This window comes from Artemia sp. Qi Xiang Cuo, chromosome 2 (assembly GCF_049724085.1).
Source record: "Artemia sp. Qi Xiang Cuo chromosome 2, ASM4972408v1, whole genome shotgun sequence".
NCBI lineage: Eukaryota > Metazoa > Arthropoda > Branchiopoda > Anostraca > Artemiidae > Artemia > Artemia sp. Qi Xiang Cuo.
Window position 1 is genome coordinate 2,959,380 of NC_142795.1, and position 26,867 is coordinate 2,986,246.

The 26,867-nt window shown below is 37.1% G+C and overlaps 1 protein-coding gene across 1 annotated transcript in view; it reads left to right on the top strand.

Moving 5' to 3' along the window:
* Positions 1-26,867, top strand: part of LOC148954802 (uncharacterized) — an 85,426-nt gene that overhangs the window by 53,265 nt on the left and 5,294 nt on the right. The gene's annotated exons all lie outside the window — the stretch shown is intronic.

The window sequence follows — 26,867 nt, forward strand, 5'->3', positions numbered from 1 at the left end:
ACAGTCTCAAGCCTATTACCTCCGACTCATTATATATTCATACCTACAAATATTATGCTACTACGGGGAGGCAACCCATAATAGATAAATTGGCTAGGAAGAGGGTTTTCAGCCCAAAGACGCCAATCAAAACATACCAAGCCCAGAAGAATTGTCCATTAGTCAGAATCCTGTGCGAATACTATGTCGTTTACTAGGCTATAATCTTCTCGAGGGGCGCCACTCCTCAACTGGTAATAGAGTTGACCACAAGGTCCCCAGTCTTGCAGGTACCCCAAAAGGTTCGAGGCAGCTCTTTTCAGAGGCCGTTGTCCATAGATTTGGATCTTACGCCCTGCCACAGTTGTCCTCCTATAGAGGATCCTTCCGCGATGGTGTTCTGCATCACCATGCAATTTAACCCACTACTGGGAGAAGGTTTGCAACTCATGGGACTTGTGGACAAACCAGTGGGTCCTTTTGAGTGTACATTTGAGGGGCCTTCTTCCTCCTCCGCCCGTATTTGACCCAGGGCGAGGGTGCCCCGGATTATATTATGGACCCCCAGGGACAAGGTCCCCCCTTGATCCGTGCCTGCTATAGAGGTACCCTACATATCTGTAGAGCGTTCCCCTATCGCCACCTGGGGACACGCTGAATGGCCTGGGGGAGGCCAGATAAACTGACAAGTCTTCCCAAAACTTATTCTACATTTTTCAACACAGGCTTGGGCCAGAGTTCGGTTTCTATATTTACCAAACTTCTATTCATTGCGGGTTCGAATTGCAGGTTAAGGCATATTGAAAACTCTCTCTCACCAATGAATCTCTTAATTTTAGAGAGAAAAGGGACCCCAAAGACTCCAAATGGCTCCAATGACTCCAAAAGACTGCAAATACTTTCGCTCCTGGTGCAGAAACAAAAAGAGCCGGGAGAATTCTTCAAACGTTGGCCCGACACATAAACACAAAAAATGTTGTAAATAATTCAACACAACAAAATACAGGAGCAAAAATTTGTAAAACTCGGAGTAAGAATACAAATGAGAGGACATTACTATCTAAAATATAAGCATTTTACAATTACTTAATCGAAAGAACCAAGACGAAGAAACATTCTTTAATGACAAATTTTCTTGATCTGGGAGGTTTTTAGGCCCAGTGCAATCCCTCTCTTAATACAATACTAATTAGAATGACTTTATATATTTCTCCACTTGTTGTTTATGCCCTTTTTTCTTTTATAATTCATTGGCTGTATTATCATATGTTTTTTTTTCAATTTACTTTTTATTTTGCTTTTGGATGACAATGACAAGGATCTTCCAGAGCCACTGATTGGACTTCGAATAAACGTTTCAGTTGCTGGGACTTACTACAGGGACATGCATAAAGCCTGTGATCTAGTCTTACACAAGCCTGTGATCTAGCTGGGATCGGACTCTGGGCCCTATATTGCCAAGCACAGCATCAATCCACTGTGCTACTACAAGGTTTTTTAATGCCAACCTTTATTTTAATTTCGTTTTGACTTGGATGTGAGTTATGATATCCCAAGCAGCCTCAAGATTCAATGCTGGAATGGATGGTCTGGCGAGACATGTCCTGTCTGCTTCACTCTCTCCGATGGCAGTAATTAAGCACTACCATCAGTAATGCATGGTAATCGGGGGTTAGCATGGTAATGCTAACCCCCTTCTTTTGTAAACCCCATTCCTCCCAAAATCTCTGTCACGTGCATTAAACTACTTAGGGTGTCAATTACTGTTGACTTGAAGTGGGATGCCCATATTCGAAACATCTTCAAACAAGCTTCCCCTTCGATTTCCCTGTCAAAACTTCAGATGAAATTTTCTTGTCCCATTAAGGATCTTCTCCAACTTTATTGTTCTTTCATCCGGCAAATACTGGAGTATGCTTGTCCATATTGGCATTTCGATCTTTCTTCAGAGCATATTTATACGATTAAAAATGTTGAAAAATGAGCACTAAGAATCAAAAATAGTGAAAGGAATGTTCCATATCATTATCTGCTAGGTAGGTTCGAACTCACCACGTTGGCCGCGAGAAGGAATCTCCTATGCCTCAGTTTCGGTACCAAGACCCTGTCTATTCCCCGATTATGTCCCATCATTCCCGAACCCTACCTTTCCGCCCGCAACAGACCGTCCCGTATCAAGTTCCAAAATGTCTCCAAATTGATTCCCGTCCCTGCTAAACATGAAAGATATCGCAGGAGTTTTGTTCCGAGTTTTCTTGAATTGTATAATAGCATGGAAAACAAGTCATTGCTTTGTTGTTGTCTTTTTCTTTTTTTTTACAACCAAGTTTTGACTCATTTTATTTATATATTTTGAACAATGGATTATGTTTGACGGGAAGGCCCAGTTCACCTGACGTGAATATCAGTGATGACAAAACTTTTCGTTACGACGTATATGCATTAGTGCTATCTATGACACAAAATTCAAATTCGGCAACCATGCTGTGAAAGAAATTTTTAAATTAAATTTTATTCATTATTTGAAAAAGATAAGTAAGCTCCATCCCCATTTTCTGGCAAAATTTGACTCATACAGGTGATTTTCAGAGGTCATATTAGTATCTCCAGGCATAAATGGAAAGCAAAATAAGCAATAAGAAGAATGTACATATAAGAATATAAAATTCCGCAGAATTTCAGTGCTCCAGGTATAACGGCAAAACTGACTTTTTCTTTTGTGATCCATTGCTCCACTTTTGTCTTGTTGTTTATAGTGACTTAAAAGTAAAATATTATTAATATTAAGTCAAAGCCTTTTTTATCATAAATAAATAAAATGCGCGTTAACCAAATTTATGTGCCCTAAACTAAATAGTATTTTAACAAACTGGAATTTAATTACGTTAAGAAAAATTTCTACCTTTTGGTTTTCAAAATAGCTTCTGGTTTAACTGCTCCCTCCCCCCCCCCCCACACAAAAAAAAAAACAGTCCCTGTATGTATGATTAATTCAAATATAGAGGTATTTTCGAATACAATGCATTTTCCAATGTCTAGGGGGGAGGGAGCAAATTTGTATTTTTTTCAATAATTTTCAATGAAAATATAAAAAGTGATCCATTATGATACCAGATCTATTTGATTGACTGACGTTGCGACGGTATAATGTTTACCGTCCAGTGCATCCGCGATAGAGTAACAACAGCAAAAAAAAAGCTTAAACCGCTTAAACAGCATATACTCTACCGCTTAAATTTATTTTGGTTTTGACTAGTTTCAGTGGCCTTTGTTCCTTTAATATTCATGTTCGAACTTACACCGCTAAAACAGCTTAAAGTTATTTTGACTTGGACTAGTTTTATTGGTCCTTGTCGCTTTAATATTTATGTTACAGCTTAAGCTGCTTAAACCGTTAAATTTATTTCGGTTTGCACTAGTTTAAGTAGTCCTTGTCCCTTTAATATTCATGTTCGAGCTTAAACCGCTAAAACAGTTTAAATTTATATTGATTTGGACTAGTTTTATTGGTCCTTGTCGCTTTAATATTTATGTTACAGCCTAAACCGCTTAAACCGTTAAATTTATTTCGGTTTGCACTAGTTGAAGTAGTCCTTGTGCCTTTAATATTCATGTTCGAGCTTAAACCGCTTCTTAAACCGCTTAAATTTATTTTGATTTGGACTAGTTTAAGTAGTCCTATCCCTTTTATATTTATGTTACAGCTTAAATCGCTTAAATTTTTATCGATTTCGACTAGTCTTAGTAGTCCTTGTCCCTTTGATATTTATTTTACAGCTCAAACAAAAAATTCCAACATACAGGTTGTATGCAATTCCGCACTGTACCGTTTACAAAAAAATGAATAAATTTGAGAAAGAGAGAATTAGATCGAATCTTGTGTTTATGGAAAAACATTTAATTTTGGATGATAATTTTCTCGAGTTATCCCTTCAACGCAAGATATTTTCTCGGGGAACACTTGACAATATAATGAAAACAGATTCTCTCCCATTGGACTATTGTATGAAGCTTCTACGAAGTGACTCAAATGCTTATACTCAATTTATTGATTAATTAGAACAAAGCAGAATAATATCGTTGATATACTTTTGTAAACATTGCCATAGATTCAATGTAGATGGCTCCCCCCCATTCGAAAGAGGTGACGTCACAGAGTTACTCCTCTTACCATTCCTCTGTCTGAACTTATCGACCGAGGATGATCAGTTTCGTTTTATTTGTGAGAGAGTTGACATCGGAAACCAAAAATGTTTTATACATGTCCACTATGCATGTACACTCTTGGCAGTTGGGCTCAATTTGAGAATTTTATAATTATTGGTGACTATAATGAAAAGTGCAAATTATATAATACTTGTAAATTACATAGAGGCTATGCAGTACAAATTAAAGGATGTAATTCATGTCTTGAAGAGATTTGTGACTCTCACCCTAGAGGAAATCTGTGCTCCAATTGTCACTACGAATAATGTGATCAGCGGGAGAATACTTACCCCGCTATGATTGGAAAGAATCCCAAACGTGATTCTATTTTATTTCTACGAGATTGGTATCGTCGTGGATTTACATTATTCTGGGAGGAAGAATCTGGTATACGATTCAACTGTTGGGGTAACAAGACAATTTGGTTTCTACGTCATCGTTCTGACGACACTGCCTGTTATGACTCTAAACCAAGTGATTTTTATTTGGCAGTTATCGAATGTGATTCACCATTTGAAAACACTGTATGATATTGCTTCAAATAGACAGATTGAAACTCGTGAATTTCATAATATGAATGCAAATAGTATCATTGACTATACAAAGAGATATGACAAGAGTGAAGTTACATTATACTGCAGAAAATGTGACCCTGACTTTGCAGTCAATCAAGATCAATATACAGTGAATCCAAATGATTTACCGGCATTAGTTGTTCACGACAGTTGCCTATACATCGAAGAAGAAGAAATCTAAAGTGAAGATTTAAAGACATTGTTGTATATATACATTTTTGATTTATTAATAAACAAATTCACATACATTTTTTAAGCACTTTACTCGTAGGGCACCGAAATCAATATTATACAGGTCAGAGAGGATATTTTCCAGCATAAAGTCGTTCAGACGTGGCTTGTCTACATAAATGTTGAGAAACTGCTTGTAAGTAAAGCCGCGACATCGGAACACAAAATATAGTAGTGCATGGACGCCACAGCTTTTAGTCGTCAGATCCTGCACTCTCCTCTGATTATTAATAATAGTTTTCCCACTGTTCTCAATATAGTTGCTGATGTATGGTGTGTAGAATGTATAGGGTAGGCCAAGAGGATCCAAAAATGCAATTGTCTTCATTGATTGAAAGATGCACAACCAATGACCCGTGTGCACAGTCGACGGACTGATATTATCAATAATTAGGGTATTGTTGCCACTTTGAATTTTTACAAGGAAGTCCAAGGGCAGACAATAGTATCTGTATTTGGACATGTAGGGGTCCATATTAAATACATTGATTATTTGACTGGTGTTCATGGTGCCAAGTCTAGTAGAACACTGCCTTCGGGAGTGATTTCCCAATAGGTTTCATATTGATTTAGCGAGATTAGTGCAATGCTCTCAGCTAACGGGTCGGTAAATGTACACTCTAAACGCACACTCCCCGTACGTACTATACTCATATCCTGCGTGCCAGACAAATCCAATACAATGATACCATGTGTTTTAGCAAACATTTCTTCGGTTATACCATTTTCAAATAGTTGTGAATCATGATCTAGGGTTTTCATGGTCAACTCATACAATGTTCTATAGGATTTATCAAAAGATAGATTGTAGAGTGGGATGCCGTTTACTTTGCAGACAAGAGATGAAAGTCCAAACATCTCAAATTTATGTGGACATCTAGTCCACGATCCTATTGCATTGGGCTGTTTACAAATGCCAAGGCCAGTTTTGACGGAATTTCGCCATTGATAAGGGATGAGTCGGTGAAGGTGCGTGACCCCACAGCAATATGGCGTTGATTGGTGATTGTATGAGGAACAAGAAGTTTAATATTATTACCACTGGCTCTCAGTTTTTCCACTGCTAAAGCAACAGAACTCATAACTTGTTCTTTGCGTACATGAAGTATTGCCGAGGTGAGGGAGAGAGTCACATCAGGATTGATAGCAAGTTCTTTTCTCAATATGAAATTAGATGAAGAACGCATTAATTTTATATCCATTTTAATATTTTGTGGTAACCATTGGGGTACATTAAATTTTTCATGAAATACTTCTCCAACTAGATGTTATTCACTAGTTGTAGTATTTAGAAGTGTATCTGTACTATTAGTATTAGTAATATATTCATATCCATTGCAGGTGCCTCTCAATTCCTTGTATGACTTGGGTGTCATCAGCATGAATTGCATATAGCTTGTATAATTTGGGAGATTGTTGCTTATGCTCACCAGCCTGCCATTGATGTAGACACTGATTTGACGAAATAAATTATGTATTATACAATTTTGATAGGATATTCCATTGGTGAGAATTGGCAATGTATTATTAGATTTCTAGACATTCATTCGTAAATCTATAAATGTCGAAGACATATGCATAAAGTAGTCTTCATTGGAATAAATTTGAAAGTGGATATTATCAGAGAGGGGTTGTTGAGGATAAAATTGTTCATAGTATCCATGTTTTACACTCACATCGACATTTTCTGCATTGAATAGATTCAATGAGGAGGTGATTGAAGGTTGGGAATCCTTATGCGGTAGGTAGAACATCTTAGGAAAAGACATCTAGTTTTGAATTCTTCTTCTTCTACTGTTTACAGTACGTGTCGGCTTTTCCCTTCTTTTCTTTGACAGGGGTAATGTCTTTCGTTTCTGACCTGAGTATAGACTGATGAGTGATGCATTGTTTCTTGACCTTTTTAAACCTTTTCCATTTTGTTTAAATCTCTCGCCAAGGGTTCGTGCACTGGACCTAAGATTTTCCGAACCACTTTTTTAAAATCCTTTCCAGAGCCCCAATCGTATATTGTAAAGGACACGAAATCTGTCGCAGCCAGTAAAGTATATTTTCTAACCAGAGGTAGTGCAGAGCAAAACAGTTTATCCAACCAACTGTCAAGATCAGAGGCAGACGTCGACGGATAACCTTTGTTATAGTCAATTTCATTGCCCTGTTGTCTTGGACCAAGAGTATTAACATAGCAGTCAATATCAGGACAAATGAATACCACTTTTCTATTAGACATCTTGTTGAACGATGGGTCGAAAATGGCATGTAATCACAGCCAAACCTTTTGATATTGCTAGGGGATCCCCTAATTCAGTTCTTAGTATTAACTGACAGAGTTGGAAATAGGAAGTATTTAAGGGGATATACTGAAGAGGTTTTATACTGCAAGGCAGAATATATTCTTCATTGGTTTTTCGTTCAAGAATACATAGGAGAGGGACATTGCTATTGCTAACCCTAGATGTGTCACCAAATGAAGCGTAGAGAAATATACAAGTGTCCGAGGCGAACCCAGGTCAATAATCAGCAAAAATAACATGATCTATCCCGTTAACAGTTGCAGCATTTCTACCACTGATCATATTCTGTTTAAAGCCAAGAACATCTCTCAGATTATCATTGAGACGAATCATTTCAGTTTCGACAGGTGAGGTAATGTAAATCCTATCGTATTCCATTGAATAGTTAAAATGGAATGAACCATTCCTACGATATGAGATTTTTTTATTGATTTTTGCACACAAATCCGTCATATTACCATATTCTTTATATTTCAATGTGACATGAGGATATTCACTAGATTTAAGTGCTTTAACCCATTCATACTCGGCAAAGAGTGACAAATCGAATGGTATAACTTTTATCTCATATTTGCGATCCTTTCTCATGATGTCATATGTATTTTTGAGAATACAGTCGACAAGAGCCACTTCATACTTTCCATCATCGAATTTTATGGTTGGAGAGAGTTTCGTCCAAAAAACACTTGTTCTATTCAAGTCATTGTAGAGAGGATCAGAAACATTGGACATGAAAGTCACATAGAAATCATTGGGCATTGTTAATATCTTCAGCACTGACCCAAGAATCAAAATCTGAGTTGTATACTAACCAGCGAACAAGAAACTGTTTCAGGCCCTTACAAATACTACTCTTTAATATCTTTTCCATTTTACAAATTTCGCAAGTGTTTCTTAATTTTTGTATTTGGTATTCGTAAAAACTGCCTTGAATCATATAAGCTTCATTGTCTCGTAGTCAATACGTCATGGGTGTAGTGTCTAGGATTTTGAACACTTTAAATTGTTCAGTGTTTTATAGATAATCCCCCTTTTCAAAAATATTGGTGGTTCTATTAATTCGAACAGTATCACCAACATTGAATTTCTTCTTTTTCTTCTTCTCATTGCCATTGGAATATTGCTTTTGAAAAGCATCAAATGTATTTTCACTGCAATGAATTTCCCGAAGGCTTGAGTTGGACAGAGATCGATGGGGTCGACGGCTATATATTTCCATGATTTTATCTAAATCATGAATAAAGACAGCAGTATTTTTCAGTGTACAATATCTTGAAATTAATAGACGAATCGTTCTTATCAATCGTTCAGCCAGTGCATTCTTTATCGGGCTGTGACTATGATAGAGCGTTGTATTATATTTCAATAGAACATTTTGTATATGAGGATTAACAAATTCACTACCGCGATCTGATTGAATTTTTCTATAACAATCCTGTTCAAGAATACTTTCTAAAGCATGAGCAATTTCAACACCTCTCTTTGATTGCAATGGAATGGCATAGGCATAGCGACTAAAGACACTGATTGCCACTAGAATATATTTGTAGGGTGCATTGTGATGCCGTTGAATCGTGGCTAAAGTTAAAAGATCAGTTTGCATTATATGCAGAAGGAAAAAAGGCTTTAGTTTGTTGATATTGTTTGCCACGAAGCCTGTGATTCCGATGCAGTGTGTAACTCAGTTCATTCTATAGATACTCTTTTGCTTTTTTTAATCTGCTCCCGTCTATGCCAGAGACAACTTTAGAAAGCGTTGTGGGGGAACTTAGACTTCCCGCTTTACCAATATTTTCGTAGACATGCTTCAGAACTTCCACCATTTTGAACGCAAACACCTAGTATAATGTCCACTCCCCATTTACATACTGGAGTGTGAATCAATCCGTTTTCGCTTTTGACTAACAGCCACAGGTGTTATAAAATCATTGCTGCTGCTGCTGCTGCTAGTATTTTCCAATATTGAATCATCTTCTTTTTTAAAAGGTGTTGGTGTTGTTGGAGGACTATATTCTCTTAGTTTCTTTAGAATTTGCTTATTGCCAATAATACTTTTGTGGAAGTTTGATGCACTTAGAAAGGTGTATAGAATTTATCAAAGTATAATAGTCCTTTAAGATTCGTCACCATATCACAAATTAAATCAACTAGATTATAACTTTTCCCCTGAATTACAATTCGTTTCCCTGCGCTATCAACCTGAACTTGATCACCAGCACTTTCCAACATGAGATATGTTCATACTCTTTTACTCTGTTCTCGATGGGTCACTGACAATAGGTTTCCAATTGTTGACACTAAGGAATTCAATTCCTTCTCCTTTGATTGCACTGCTGCTGAATCTTGAGGAGATGTTTCCTGTTTAGAGGGATCTATGACGATGGCGGTGGATCTCTCACGATAAGGTCTATGTTTGTCCACACGTCGCAATGCATCTTGAAGTAAAACTAGCTTTTTATCATCGGCAATATTCTCATCATTAATGAATTTCCTTAGATTGTCTTCAGTGTTCCACGGGCGAGAGGACAAGTTCAAATGGCGTAAATTTATAGGGTTTAGCCATTCTCTAGAGAAAACTGTTTACAACTCCTGTAATTATCGGCAGTAAAAGTGTAAAGAAGCTACCGCTTGAAGGAGATATTTTCTTTTAAAAACGTTCCCTTTGTTTTTGCAAGCCAAGGCGCGTACACTGGAACGATGTTTCTTTGTCTGTTGTCTAACACCTTCTGGCAAGTGAACATTACCCTCGGTTAAATTTAAACAAAGTTCAGATTGGTGAAATCATTGTCAACACCATGTTTGAGTATGGCCTTCCTGAGTGGAGGTTTTGAAGTACCTAAAACGGAAAATAAATGCCGTTGTTCGTGTAGTTTCTTCAGTGTCATAATCACAACTAATAGCTTTTTATACTGTTCACCGGAAGATATACTGTAATTTCATTGTCGAAAATATCTGTTACTACACGTAGATCCTCGGGTGTGCTCTGATTAAGATCTAGCAAACTGTAGCCGTAGGGGCTATTTGTCGTCTGAGTGTAAGCTGACAGCAGAAATTTGGGGGCGCCTGGATATATTTGCTTATTGAGAGTTATTAGCGAGCTAGAATCATGAACAAATTGATAGATAATATAGATGGCGCAATTCAAAGCAAGGCTTCTCATCATTTTCTCTGATGAAACGGATTGTGTAGAACTAGAGTTATGGAAATGTTTTCATGATGAGAGCGAACGGTAAACAGCTGTAGCATTTCCTGTGAGAACTGTTCAATGGATTCAGCCAAATCATCAATAATCAGCCACGAGTTTGGTTCAATACTATTGAAAACATCAAGTCCCCGTATGAATTGTATTGATATGGATGTGGCAATGGCCTTCCTTTGATCGTAGGACTCTTGCCAAATACTATAGCAATAATAAATTTTCTTTGGTTTTTCCAAAAACATTTTATTACAATTTTGAATTATTTTAGCTAAAAGTGTCGTTTTCCCATACATTGATGAACCACACAGAAACGATCTGAATGGTGTTTTTAATTGATAAATACTGCTGTTGACAACAGTCAGACTACAACTAACTGTAAACCATACTTGTCCAATGAATAAGTAGTAATTTTCCCATAGATCTATCTAGTACAAGAACAACAAAACAATATTTCATTTATTTATTCGACATAAAAACACTTGTTCAACAAGAACAACATTTATTGAACAAAAATTATATTTGTTCAACAAGAACAAAAACCCTATTTGTTCAACATGAACAACATAAAAACACTTTTCTGTTCAAGAAGAAGAAGAACAATATTTATTAACAACAACATTTTTTTTCACTTTTCTGTTCAATAAGAACAATATTTATTAACGTAAAAACATTTGTTCAACAAGAAAACACACACACACTATATGTACAACAACATTTATTGTCATAAAAAAAACTTTTTGTCCAGCAAGAACACTATTTGTACACACACATTTTTTTTGTACAAACACACACTATTTGTACAACACATAAAAAAACACGAACATGAACGATAGGAAAGTTGAACACTATGAATTTATTCCCCCACCCCCCGGGAGCCGCGGGTCAAAGGCCGGCCGCGGGTCGGTCCCTCCACCCCCCGAGGTTGCTGTGGAAAAAATGTATACAATAGTCGCCGTCACTGCTGCTCCTACAGGTTGGGTTAGGTTGGGTTGGAGCATTTAATTCATGAAAGGTTAGGTTTGATTGGGTTGGGCTAGTTTATCAGATTAGGTTTGGGTTAGGTTAATTTATCCAGACCAAGTTGATTGCGATAGTCCATGCATTCAACCCGGTCTGAAATTCGGTAGTGGACGTGGGGAGTACATTTACATCATTCTCGACCACAAAGACTTTGTCGGATATACATGACGTTGCATTCTTTTCCACTCTAACAGTATAATTTCTGTATTGTAAACAGCGAATTGCAAGCACCTGTGCTCTCGGCACTAGGCTACTATCTACAGAGTCGCTGTACAGACTCATGTTTAAATTGTTCTTTACAAAATGTGTAGGCACCCCTTTACACGCCTGCTTTACATCCCTGTTATGAGTTTCAACGCAATAAACTTTAGGACCCGGGAACCCTCCATTGGATATCAAATCACTCCCCGTCTCTGATTTTAACATGAGTAGTTGGTTGGGGGCCTGAAGTTTCACCAACTCGGGGTAGAGGGACGGATTCCAGTTAGTAAAATCCATCCGCGAGCTGATGTGTTCCGCATCTTCAAAATCCCCCAGTAAATCCCCGGTTTTTACTTTTAACAGCAGAGAATCTGTATCCCTATAGTAAACTTGAACCTCCCCCTCCCTTGGCCATTGTACCTTGCACTCTTTGTAAAAAAAAACGACAACATGAGCTTTTTGGAAATTTCAAGTACTGAAATCCCTCCTGCTATATTCCATTTCAGTACCACATTTCTCTTTTTACTGTGTAGAAAAATCATACTTGTCTCTATGCTCATGAACGATGTAAAATTGGGGAATAATTCGTGCACACTCTTGAGGGTCAGTCACGACGTCGCAACGAGGTCTGTTCCGTACGCTTTCACAAATTTTTCCAAAGGCTGAATTTAAAATGAGTTTGTACATTTCCTTCGTGTTTGCCCGAGAGCGTTTATCAACAAAGGTGTCGATAAACATTTTTAAGTAGGGTTTTTGATTGAATTAAAGGACCCTATGTATTTTGGTGATCTTGAAACCATTGTTCACCATCCAGTGCAAAAGCACATGGTGAACAACGATATTCTCTTTAGGGTCCAGATCTGCAATCAGTTTCTGCTTAGAGGGGGTCCAGTGCATCCCCATATCCTCAACCTATGATCGATTGTATGGACTTAGTGAGTCCTTGGTCACTGGTCGATTGATACAGGGGAAAACAAAATCTCTGACAGAATCATGAAGCGCCAATGGAATGTGACCATCAATTTCAAAGAACCATCCTTGTGGCCCATTGTCCTCGACGGTGTTAATGTCGGGGAACTCACAAGCCACTTATAGTTCTCAGCCACTCTCAAGCCATTTATAGTTCCCACATGGTAAAGAGTAGTGAGTCATTGCCGAGGGGTACAATGAGTTCATGTCCAAGAAAACTGCATTTGACTTTACACCGGTATTGTTTTGTCCGCTTGGATCTGTTGACAAAACGCGATCCCCATGAAAAACGTACCCACCCCTCATTGATCTTTCTACAAAAAGGTGTTGATCTACATCAGTTATCAAGCCTATTTCTTCCCTACTGATTTTTAAAATCAAGTCCATTACCAAATGTGGTGTGGAAAAATAATATCCTATATCTAGTCCAAACTCTGAATAGATTTGATCTGTGTTCTTGCAGACAATATCTAACAGAGTTAAAACGTCACTGGCCATGCACAATCTACAATAATCCCACCCATTTTTACAATTCCCCTTATCCCACACCTTCTTGGTAAATTCATGTTCCTCGGCAGTGCATTCACTGCTGGTGAGTAAATTAAAGAAAGCTTCAACTGAAGGTAGTTTCTCCACGCATAAGCGAGTGCCAGAACAGTAATATTCGTATGCATATAGACCTTTACAGGTCAATAGGCCATACATTTCACTGTCTGGAAAGCGCTGTTAAAGCAAAGGAAAACAATCAAAATTATCGCTTTTCTGCACTTGCATCAATTGACTCAATGCCTTGGGGAAAAAACTAAAAGAATCTAAAACCCTGATTTTATTCAGACACGTAAGCCCGTTATTTACTACCTGCCATTTCAACTCGAGAAGCACCAACTTCTCTGCTGATTTGGGGATGATGTTATAAGTAAATGAATTGTTGACCCATGGCCTATCTACTGCCCCTCCCCCCTGTGCATACGTTTCAATGCCGGTAAAATAAATTTTAAATCATAATTTGAATTATGAATAAAAACTGGAATAAAAAACTGCTAGCTAACATTCATATTGCATTATTGATGCGCTACCCCTCTAAAATTACTATCCCCAGAGGATATTTCCTGACACAAGTGTTTGAGGTCTCTGACTTTCCCTTCCCCCCTCTTTTCCCTCTAGTCCCTCTCCCCTTATCCCCCTCTTAAAACTCCCCCTTAAAAACCCAGCATATTTTTTGATTTTTAATCGCGAGACGATCCTCTGCAAACGACACCATAGGATATTGGGTATTTCTCAAACGATAAATAGAGCGATTGGCGGTGCCAATTAATTTAGTCAGTGCCTTGACCATGCACTCTCCCTCATCCAACGTTTCAACTATTTCCAACAACTGCATGCTGTTAGAACTGTCTCTTTGCGCGTGGGCGTAGGAGACTGCAATGGCTTGATGTTCTTTGATTCGATTTGGAAATTGAGGATCGTTCACTTCCACTAGCTTCTCCTCACAATCCAAAGAGATTTTATTGCTCTGGAGGAGGGTATTTTGAAAATTTTTGAAACAAAAAATGGCCCTATCACCCGAAACCGTTTCCACTGACTGATAGCCATGCCGTCTACAATGTTTCATATGATTCTGTAGCTTTAAATCGCTAAGAAATTGTGACAGGCCTGTCGGACGGTAGAAAAGTGTCCCTATTTTCTTACCCTCCCCCAGAACTCTACTGATATCTGTAATTGGGTTGAAATAGCCAATTGCATTAGGTTCACTAGGTGGTGTGTACAACAACCAAACCCAGTGCTTCACTAATTCAATCGACAGGCCCCTTACTGGGGACACCACCCCCTTCTTTTTAGAACGAACCCCATCCTCAAATTCAGTTTCATATTGAACCACAGTAACGTCGATATTTAAATGGGCATTGGCCCTTTCAAAAATATCAATAGACCTGAGCGTTACTGGGTATTTTCCCTCTAAACAAGAAAAATCTACAATGGGAAAATCGGACCCCTCCTTCCCTGCACAGCCCAATATTCTAAATTTGTCTTGGTAGCGTCACGCAATAGAGGCTCAAATGCTGATATGAGGAAAGCGTACTTGAAACATTTTTGACCTGTTTCAAAACAGATTCACTGAACGCCTTTACACCCCTCTAAATGAGGATTATATTTTAAAACTATAGACCTTTCCCCTGCCCTACCTGCCCCCCCCCTCTTAAAATAAAATCTTTTTTAAATTTACAAATATTAACGCTTAAATTTTCAACAAATAAAACCACATACCCACAACCATTTTCGCTATAATTCTCGAGATGGGTAATAATGTGGTCTATCCAATAAATAAAAACACCCTCAAAATTTTCTAAATGTGGATAGACGACTAAAATCTCGGTGTGTACATAATGATGATAAACCTCGCTTTTTCCCTCATTTAAATAAAACACCTTTAAAAAAATTGAAACTTTAATTGAATCCCTACCCCCCCCCCCACAACTGAATTTGGTTTTCTAGCAGTGCAAAAATTCTATCTACATATTCATGGAAAATTTCTATAGGGTCAAACACAAAATTACCCCCCAAAAGCGAATTAAAAGGATCCCCAAAAGTTACAGTGTAAACGACTATCGTATTTAAAATGACAGTTGAAAGTCAGGAAATGATATAAATTGGATATTACCGTCCCCCTCCCCCTCTTGTATATTATCACCATCCCTTCCCCCACATTGTTCATCAATAGGATTGTTTGAAGACATTTCATCCTCCCCCTCCCCATCTTGTATATTATCACCAGCCCCTCCCCCACATTGTTCAATAATAGGGCTATGGGAAGCCACTTCAGTTGTTTAAAGTGGAAGTATGTAATCAGTGGGGGGAGGGTTCCCTGTTAATTCCCGGCAAAAATCATCTAAAAGCTGTAAGGTGATTGGACTCAAGTCCCCCTGCTCAACTGCGCTATTATAAACATTAAAAAAATCAGTTAAAAATCATCAATATTATCTGGTATATCAAGTGAATTCACATTCCATGGCGAGTTGTTGGAGAGCTCCAGAGGCGCGTCTTTTTCTTCAATCGATGAGGATGATGATGGCGACTAAGGTACCAATACAACCTATGAAAGAAAATAGCTTATTTTCCAAGTGTCTAAATCACCCCATTTTTAAAATTAGATTATTATTTACATGTACTTAGTATGCACATAGTAGCATTTGGTTCCCTATTCTATATATTCTGAAAGTTACAACTCAATACAATCTAAAAGATGACATAGTATCTTTTGATTTTGTTCAAACAACCCCTCAAAAAATTTCATATTAATACTCTTTATCTGCTTTGAAAAAAACCGGGGTCTTTACTTGGTAGCCTATCCCTTTCAGGGCATATACAACTCTTTCCAATAGAAAATAGTTTTTATAATATTTGTAGAAGCAAGATTAAGCATTCGTTTTGAAAAGAAGTTTATATCGCAAAGATTTTGCTATTTACTATGGGAAATTATGTCCGGGATATAGTGCCTTTTTTGGCTTCACTAAGAGAATTCAGCTGGCTGAATGTATGCAATAATTGACATGAGTCAAAAGGGGGAACGATATATTTCCTTTTGGGGAGAAAAATATCTCTGACACGCTTTTACTGTGTTGAAAAGAATGGCCTAAAAAAATGTTAAAAAAGGGCTTACTTCTAAGTCCCTTGAATCTCCGGGGAAAACTATAATATTCTAGCGAAAAATAGCATTATTAGTTTCATATGGTGAGACAAAAAGCTCTCTAACAGTAAACTAGAAATTTGCGAAAAATATTATTATGAGGTTGAAAAATAGCGAAGATGTCTACAGTAGGCAGAGAAAATAGGAAAAATTATAAAAGAGCGGTTTCTTTGACAAGCAAAAAAATTACATTATATTTAGGTATCTCTGAGGGGAGGGAGCAGTGAAATTTAAAACAAGGGGTTTGGTGGGGGGAGATTATAGGGAAAATAACATTTTAATGTCTTCGAAAAGCTTTTATTAGGTTGAAAAATAGGTTTGTTTATATATTTCCGTAGCTTGGTCCTGAATAATAGAAAAAAGTGAAAAGACAAAGGTAAAGAGTAAAAGGCTCTCTAACAGCTAAGAAAATAACTTATTTGATTGAAAAAAATTTACTCACGTCTTCAAATTGATCAACCACTTGACAGGAAGCTGAAGGCTTGGGCATTACACAATAGGGAGCCATTGGTTAGTCTATGACTTGCATGGAGGGACCAACCCTTCTATCTTGCATCGAAGGCTCAGCACTTGACGGAGACAGTTGAGGAGAGTGCACTGACACTTGACGGGGAGCTGATAGCTCAGATATTGCGTGAGAAGGAGCCAATGTTTGGCCCACGGCTTGTCTTGAAGGCCCAGGCATTGCAGCTTGCACGGAAAGCCCTGCTGTATGACTGGGGTTCAAATGGATCATATCATGTCCATCACGATCTTTCTCAGCCGGGCCAGCGATATACCGGGATCGTGCAGCCGAGGCTGTAACTTGACGAGGCAGCATTGAGGCTCGATTAAGAGGGGCTTGCATAGATTTGGTGTCGATGTCGCTGGCTTTTACAGCGGGGTTCTCCATCCTTGTGGCCCATTGTCTTTTCGGTTTTTGACCAGACTGCATAGGGACTGGCACTGATGGGGCTGCCTCACCCTCTCTTGCTCTCTTCGATTGAGGGGGCGCGCATTCTTCATAATTGTCCTTAAAAAAGAAGAAAAAATTTAGTATGAAATAATGATTCCCTTTTTTACAGAAGAAAAATTAGTACCCCCGCCCCTAACCAGAATTTTGTCTGGAAGGTATTTATAGCAAAGAGGCCTCTCCCCCCTTTTCAGTAAAGCAAAAAGTAAAAATTTTGCGATAAATATACTAGGCTTAGAAATCAAACGTTTTTATTACACAACTTGTGAAAAAATAAATCTTGACAAACAGTAGTCTGTAGCATTAGAATAGAAATCAATGTTTCTATTTTTACCATTTAGAAAAAAATTAAATGTTCAAGTCTATAGGCTTTAAATAAGATAAAAAAAAAGATTGTTAACATACCGCTTATAGGCCTAAAACTTACGATCATAGATAAAAATGTTATTCAATTTACCCATAATATAAGCTTCATGCAACTTCTAAAGACTTTTCTTTCTATTCTTGAATATCAAAGTTAAAAAAACATAGTTTTCACGCCCCCCTCCTGGGAATATAAAAGAAATTTTATCGAAAGAAAGCTAGAAAAAAATTGACAACATGCCTAGAGACGCAACACATATATTTAGACATTATTCCTCTATGGTCAAAGGTTTATATAATTTAAAAGGACCTGTGCTTCAGTAAATCTTCTCATTGTAGCTATGTATCTTTTTCTAAAACCACCTCCCCCCTTACTTTTCACGCGAAGAAACAGTTTGTTTTCACCTTACAACGAAGCTGTTAGAATCGATGCATTGCCCCTTCCCCGCCTCCCCCATATAAACACTGAGTACTCAAAATGAATAACAAATACTATACTAACACTCACCCCTTCTTTGCATTTCAAAGGATTTACTCTCGCTAATTTGACCAAAAAATATATATTTTTCAAGAAAACCTTTGGTTAAGCCGCTATTGTAATTCACCCGAATTAATAAGCAGGATGTACTTGACGGGTGTCAGTAATTAAGGTTTTAAATCTTTGCGGGAAATCTGTAAGTCAATCCATAGCGGTGAAAACAGTATATTAAGGGATTGACAGAAAAGTTAACTGTCACTTTTAGGTAAGATACAGAATTTATCAAAAACAAAATTAAAGTCGTAAACAGGGGGGAGGGGGTGATGATTTACATGCTAAAAAAGAGTGTATTTTACGCTTTCTATCGACTATAAACAACATATAGTGTAGTTTGTATTGTGGGGGGGAGGATATACCCTGAATTTGAATTTACTGGAGTGGGACTATTTTTAATTTTATTTGGAAATAAACTAAGACAATTTACTAAACAGAACTCATATTATAAATCAAAGTAGCCAGAGTTTCTAAATCAATAATATCCGATGCCTGTTCCATTGTGTCTTAAAACTTTATGATAGTTTAATCACAACGCATGTCCGTTATATACAAAATCTCAAGGGCAAATTGTGATGTAATGGGAAACCTTACATAAATTCCCTGATTGGCTTGGAAAGAAACACGTGATCCTGTTCCCATTAGACTCGATCAATACAGTCCCTACCGATTATGTAAATCAATTTCTCAGAAATCCACTTCCCCTTCGAGTGGATCAATACATTGTTCCCGTTAATGCGCATGTGCAAACTTCGCCCCGGAGTCATTACACCTAGAAACAACAAATAAATGGACCTTGAAAAAGGGGGCATTGACCCCATTAGACTTGATCAATAATCCTTGAATAAATTATGTTCGTACAGCGTTAGACTCAATTTTAGATGGCAGCACATGTGTTTGTCCTGGAGTCAATAGGTCATCCCTACTGACGTCCCACTGGAAACGAGAAGACATTCTTATTTATTTAATTTCTGATCGTTTTTAAATAATGCTTGGGAAATCCGGCACCCCCTTCATGGAAAATTCTCTTCCCCTATGAAAAATTCCTCCATGGAAGATCCTTCCTCGTAAACCCCTCCCCCAACCCCCCCCCCCAACAGAAAAAATCCACCCTGAAAACCTCTGTATACTTCCCAATAATCAATACTATATGTACACAATGGGCAAAGTTCATAGCTTGCAGCCCTTCCCCTGGGGACTGTGGGGGAATAAGTCATCCTCAAAGCGTAGTTAATAGATTTTTCGACTATGCTGAACAAAATGAACATCTCAAAATTTTGATCCGGTGACTTTTAAAAAAAATGAGCGTGGGAGGGGGCCTAGTTGCCCTCCAATTTCTTGGTCACTTAAAAATGGCGCTAGAACTTTTTATTTCCGTTCGAATGAGCTCTCTCGCGACATTCTAGGACCACTGAATCGATACGGTCACCCCTGGAAAAAAAAACACGCATACATGATCTTTCTTCTGGCAAAAAATACAAAATTCCACATTTTGCAGATAGGAACTTGAAACCTCTACAGCAGGATTCTCTGATACGTTGAATCTGATGGTGTGGTTTTCATTAAGATTTTATGACTTTTAGGGGGTATTTCCCTCTTTTTTTGAAAATAAATCAAATTTTCTCAGCCTCGTAACTTTTGATTGGTATGACTAAACTGGATGAAACTTATATATTTAAAATCAGCATAAAGATCCAATTCTTTTGATGCATCTATTGATTCCTTTTTTAGAGTTTCGGTTACTATTGAGCCATGTCGCTCCCTACTTACTGTTAGTTACCACGAACTGTTCGATGCACCACTGAGTCGCCGTCGCTGCTAAAAGATGGTCTTTTATTTAACAGAAAATGCAATTGTTGTTCCCGAAGTTACATTAATTTTTAAGGCACCTACAAATCCCTAAAAAAATTCGGGTTCTCCGTAAGAACGAAATACACCATATGCATCAAAATACACGTGATACGATTTCAGCAACAATTTTTAGCACAAAATTACGATTGTTAGTGACAACAGTGTTATCGTTGTTTGATAATGATAACAAAGTTATTTTTCCCAATTTGGTATGTATTCCTAATTTGCCTCGAATTTTTTCTTGTGTCAACATAATTCCCAAGACAAGTTATTTGTTTTTTTCTTGTTCTAAGAGACACGAGGAGACACAAGGTTATTCATCCTGATATTCCCTACGACACTAATTAACAATTGTTTCGCTCAGTTTATTGTTTTTGTCCGTCTTTGACATTTCTTTTCATGTTCTGCGTGTAAGAAAAAGGTCCACCTTACCTTACAGGATATTGTCGCCCACAGCCTAGGGGACATCCAGAATCGGGAGCCCCCACAAAAAAAAACTGAAAATATATTTATAGTTCTTTAAACGGGATAAAATGTTTCACTTAAAAAAATAGCACATTGAAATTAAAATAAGATTTAAATCCATAGAGAGACAGCCAATAGGATTAAAAATCTGATTTATATAATTGGGTTTAGATTTCAATATTCACAGACAGAATAGCAATTTTTACTATTTAGAAACGCTGCACTTACAAAAAACGGACAGTTTTGCTAGCGTACAGCACAGTATATTACTCAGTTTCTTCGACTCTAATATAAGTTAAAAATATAGTTCTTTAAAAGTGATAAAATGTTTTACATTGGGAAATCAATACATTGAAACTACGAGAAAATTTTCTCGTAAAAGAAAATTTAAGCTCAGAAGGAGACATCCAATAGGCCTAAAAATGCAGGATAATTAGGTCTATGTTTCTTTATTCGCAAAAGGAAAATCAATTTTTACTATTTGCTGACGCTCTAATTATGAAAAAAACTGACGATTTTGCTGGCGCTTAGCATAAGGGGTGTAGGTATTTAACCCCACCCCCCGAAATATAGCCCGCGGTAAATTCCCCTTGTGGAAAATACCCCCACCCGGAAAAATACCCCCCCCCCCCCCGTGGAAAATACCCACCCCTAAAATATCCCCCTAATAAAATTCTCCTTGCTGAAAATGCCCCCCCCGATAAATTCCCCCCGTAAAATTTTTCCACACGCAAAATGGAGCAGCCAAAGAGAAAGTACAAAATAGGTACCTCAAAATGTCGATCAGATGTCCTAGGGGGTGATAAAAGGACCAGATATCAAAAAAAAGTTTTAGGACCGGGGCTTCTTGGCCTTCAATCACTTTTGACTTATAAAAAGAAGGACTAGAACCCACAATTTCTGATCGAATTAGCATTCTCCAAAGCTTCAACGACCATGAGGCGGAGGCTCATTTTGGGGTTAATCTTACTATTTAGATTCATAATAACAGCGTAGACCAGAAATATTCCCAGAAATCAAGGGATTAAATATCAATTTCTACCTACCACTCCCCCCTTCCCGTCCCTTCCTTACAACTAATTATGTATTTAACTGAAAGCTCAATAAGGGGTGGGAATGTTTGTCTGACTTGTAAAAACGTAATAAAAATGCATAAAAACACATTTTGATGCGTTTTTTAATGTTTTTGTATCCCACCCCCAAATAAAAATAACCCCCCAGACAATCGTCCTGGAAACAGCCCTCGAGATTATACATCAATTTCTACCTCACCGTCCCTTTTCTCCCCAAAGAAATTAGAATGAAATTATGAGATAGCTATTCGGTTCATCGTAATTGAAAGGTCCAATAAATATGCCTCTGGGGATGACAAGACCCCCCACAGTCCTTAGGGAAAGGGCTGTAAGTTTTGCAATTTGTCCATTGCTTACAGATAGTATTTGTTATTGGTTAACATACGAACATTTTTGGATCGTTTTGGTCCTTTTTTTGTAAGTCGAAGGTGATTGGAGACCAACCAGCCCCTGTCCTAAAACTATTTTTGATATCTGGTCCTTTTGTTACCCCTTAGGACATCTGATCGATATTTTGATATACCTATTTTGTACTTTCTCTTTGGCTCCTCAATTTTGCATGTCCGGGAATTTTCCATGGGGGAAGAGGCGATTTTCCATGGAGAATTTTCCCGAGAAGATTTTTCATGGGGTAATTTTTCGCGGGGGGAATTTTCGACGGGGGAGAATTTTCCTGGGTGGAGGTTATTTTCCGGAGGGGGGGTAATTTCTGCGGGGGATTATTTTCCAGGGAAGGGTAAAAGCCGGCTCCCCAGCATAAGATACTAGCCAGTTTTTTTCAACCCTAATAGCCTACAATAACGAGAAAAATGAAAAGAGGAACAAAACAGCCAAGCAATAAACCCGACTCCTTTAAACAGTATCATTTCTGTACCACAACCCTTCTACCACCTTACCTCCCTGCCCCACCACCACCATTCCTACCTGCCACACCACCTCCCTACCACCCACCATGTTGTTAAACCAACGAAATCAACCTTCAAAATAGCTATATTTCCTTCTCCTTACCCACAAAATCAAGTTACCCATCTTTTAATGAATACTCTTTTACTTTTTTCTTAAGATATAAAAGATTTTCAGCCGCCGTGATAGTCATTGTTAATAAATGACCAATGACAAATTCCGGAAGTTCGAAGAAACTGCAATCTAAATCTTGAGCGCGTACTACTTCTATACTCAACCACCAAATTTTTCATAAAACTAGTCTCATAATTAGGAATTTACTATTAGTACGATTAAAAAACCGCTTAGGACTAGATTATTTGTACACTGGAAAACCAAAATCTCAGCTTTATAATCACATATTTCACCAATGTTAAGCAAACCCAAAGACTTTAAACAAGCCCATACACCCTTCACCTCTATAAGATACTTACCTATTTTATCCTTACTGCTTTGCTTTGTAGAACATGGGTCCTTTTCAAATTACCGCGAAAATTGCTGCTCCAGATGAGAAAGCCATAAGAAATATATAGGTGAATAATTAAATGAAATGTCATTAGTAGAATCCCCTTTGGCAAAAACTGCTGCAGTTTGCATCATTCCAACCAGCTTCTCTGGAAATGTTGGAAGAAATAGCATCACTGACAGCCGTCTCCGCCTCAATGACGGATGCCTCCATGACAGATTAGAATCAGTGAAAAACCCAAGTATTGCAGGCAATTCACTTGGTGCACAGGCTTCCTAGATATCATAACACGGCCACTAGCATCAACAGACGTTCGTGCTCTGCAGAAGATGACGAGGAAGGTCTTGTCAACGTTGATGCAGAGTAAACTAAGGTTCATAAGAACTGCCAGCCTTCTCAACACTTCATTAGCTTTTACCACAAGCTCATCAATAGACTTTGCGCATATTGTTGATACCATGTCATAAGCAAAAGCACTACCATAAACATCTTGCAAATAAAATCGTATGGTGTGACATATACCAAATAAAGTAAAACCTAGAATGGAGCCCTGAGGCACTCCACATTTAGATCAATAGGAGGATGAAGCAGTATCATTTAATATTAATACTATCTTTATGTATCTCCCATGAAGATAACTTTCAAACCCTTGCAACAGATAATCATAAATACCTGATACTTAAGTTGATCCAGCAACATTCTGAAATCTATGGTATCAAATGTCTTTCTTATGTCTATGAAAATGGACAGTAGTAAATATATTTTATCCAGTGCACTACTCACACTATCAACCAGATGTTGCAAGGCATGATCTGTGGAGTGGCCTTTACGGTACCCAAATTGGATTTCACTTTGCAACCCATTAGTCTGAAAAAAAAAACTATAAAAGCATTTGTGGAAACTTTCTCTTGAATCTTCGAGAAAAGATGCGAAATTGATGTTGGCCTCCAGTTTTTGATGTTACTTTTGAAGCCACCTTTATTGACGGGTTCCATATTAAGGATTTTCGTGACTTTATGTTGTTCAGCTTTAAGCTATTTGAGGTAAATGTCGTATTTCTAACTTTGTTTCAAATAAAAGGTCCCTTTTCATGTCCCCTTTTTAACGATTATTCATTATTAACAACCTTTTTTTTTCACTTAAAATGGTGACTCAGTTTAAAATTCTTTGTTCTCAATTAACCAAACAACAAACAGATCTAGAGAAAAGTAAAGGGTGAAATTAAACCTTAAAACAAACCAGACCTAAGCCTAGACGTCCCCCCTATGTTTATGACTAACTGCCAATATTTTCCTATATTTGTAGGATTGCGTAAAACTAGCGTTTTATTAAAGACAAAACAGCATTGGATTCTTGTAGAGTAGAAAAACAAGGTTATTTAGGATGCTTGTTTAAGTAGAAAATTAATACACTTTAGAATTTCTTTAAACGGTTTAAATATACTAAATTCGGTGCAGCTTTTGGAAATTTAAAGCAGATAATTCATGATTATTTTGTAGATTTTGTAGATATCTCGAAATCAAGGTTTTCTGAAAGAATTAAGTCTACGGATTATCTTATAAAATTTGCATCACAGCTTGAAATGATATGAAGTATCCACAGAAATAACTGAAAGTATGGATTTCATATGAAGATTTATTACTTTTTCATCTCTGATGTTACTGACGTATATTACTGCTTTTGAAAATTTTATATTATTTTATCAGATATAATGAGACAAAAAGTGTTGCCTTGTTAATGATAATGAGTCTGTTTCATAACCTGCTCAATGATTTTCGAGTGCTAACATTTTTTATTTTTGCTCGAGGCCAAAAAGTTATCAATATCATGGTTGGTGAATGATTATAAGGAATCTTATTATTTATATAATTATTTATATAGTATAATTATTATAATTATAATTATATTTATAATTATAATCATATAAATATTTAATTAGTATAATTATTTATAATATTTATATTATTATTATTTATATAGTCTATTATTTTATGCACATAATGTCTTATCAGCTCTAAAGCTGGATTTTTAATTTTTTGCACAGATTTTGTATTTTCAGTAAATTGACGTGTTTCCTTCATTTTAACAAGCTAGGAAAAGAGCAACAGTAATTTCATTTACGCTAACATTATTAACATACGTTGCACAGGCTTAGGATCACAATTTCTATTTGTTTTATGTTTCCCTTTTTACTTTCATCACACAAACTACGCCTTTAGTTTTTTTTTCAAAACGTTTACTCTTTTCAGAAAATATAACAAAACCCATATTCTCAAACTTCCCCACTTTTTGTCTATCTCCACGGTAAAGTTTTGCAGTTGCAATGTAAAGAATTAATTTTGTTGGAAATGATTTTAATTAGTATACTTTTCCATTTATACTGTGCCGGCTTTCTAATCTTCTTACCAATTTAAATGAAAAAAAAAAAAAAATGACGAGCGTATCTTCAAGGATACGGCCATAAGCTCCTTGGGTAGCGAACAGGGTTGCCAACTTTTCGGTCCATAAATAAGTCCCCTGAGTATCCGAAATTATGTCATTTTTATTCAAAATATGTCCATATTTCGTCTTAAATGTGTCCAAAATATGTCCATCTTGAAATCTCAGAACCTAGAGGTTATTTTTCTTATCAATTGGGATATTGACCAAAAGACACTTTGGAAACATCTTTCAAAGCGGCCAGTCAACATCAAATATATTGAAAACGAAAAAAAACATTTAATTCAAGCACAAAACTTATAAAAAAAAGTAAACACTAAATAAAACTTGTAGGAGCTTAAGATTGGTCTTCTAGCAAGAATTCATCATGGTAATTACTTTCAGCACGAGAGCCATCCTTATTTCTTCCTTCGCTATCTCCTTACCAATCGGAGTATTTCTTGCGCATTTCAAAATTTATAATCAAGGATTCCAGCAACGTTCCAAAACGCCAAATTAGTTGCTTGACATGCAGCTGCTGAAGAGTGTGGCAGGCCACATAACGTTAGCATAAAATCACAAAGATACTTGTTTTTTTCTTTGTCTTAGTCACCATTGAATTTTCTTAGTGCAGACCAAGAAACTAATGGATTCGCTTATTCAAAAAAGAAATTAAAAGTTCAAATTTCTCATTCCAGTGACCAAAAGGAATTTAGGGTAACTAAGCCCCTTCCCCCGATCATTTGTTTCCAAAGTCGCTGGGTCACAATTTTTAGATAGCCATTTTGTTCAGCATGTTCGAAAAATACAATAACTATGTCTTTGAGGATGACCCCCACAGTCTCCGGGGGACGATCTGCAAGTTATGAACTATGTCCAATATTTATATAATATTGGTTATTTGGAAGCATACAGAAGTTTTCAGGGCAATTTTTTTCTGGTAGTTGGGGAGGGGTGGGGGGGCGGGTTTTACGTGAGAGGGTCTTTTCGTGGAGGAAGGGACATTGCTATGAAGGGGCACCGGATTTCCCAGCATTATTTAAAAAAAAACAATAAGAAATAAAAAAAAAAAATCAACTGAAAGTAAGGAGCAACACCAAAACTTAAAACGAACAGAAATTACTACGAACATGATTGGGTTCCCTCCCTAGTCATTACCTCGCTCTTTGCGCTATTTTTTTTTTTTTTAGTTTCATCAGAGCTATTTATTCTAATTAACGGCCTTTGTGATTAAGGGGTCATTCTTTGGAAACTGGAAGAAAATTTGAACTTTGGCGTAAAGAGCGAGGTATTGACTAAGGGGTGCGTAAGTTAATTCGTAAGTTACGTCAGATCAAAAGTACGTGAAAGCCATTTAGCCAAAAAGTAAAATTAATACGCAAATTTAGTTTTAATTATTCATGTACGGTGAGTCAACATCAAAGTGTATATTTATATATATATATA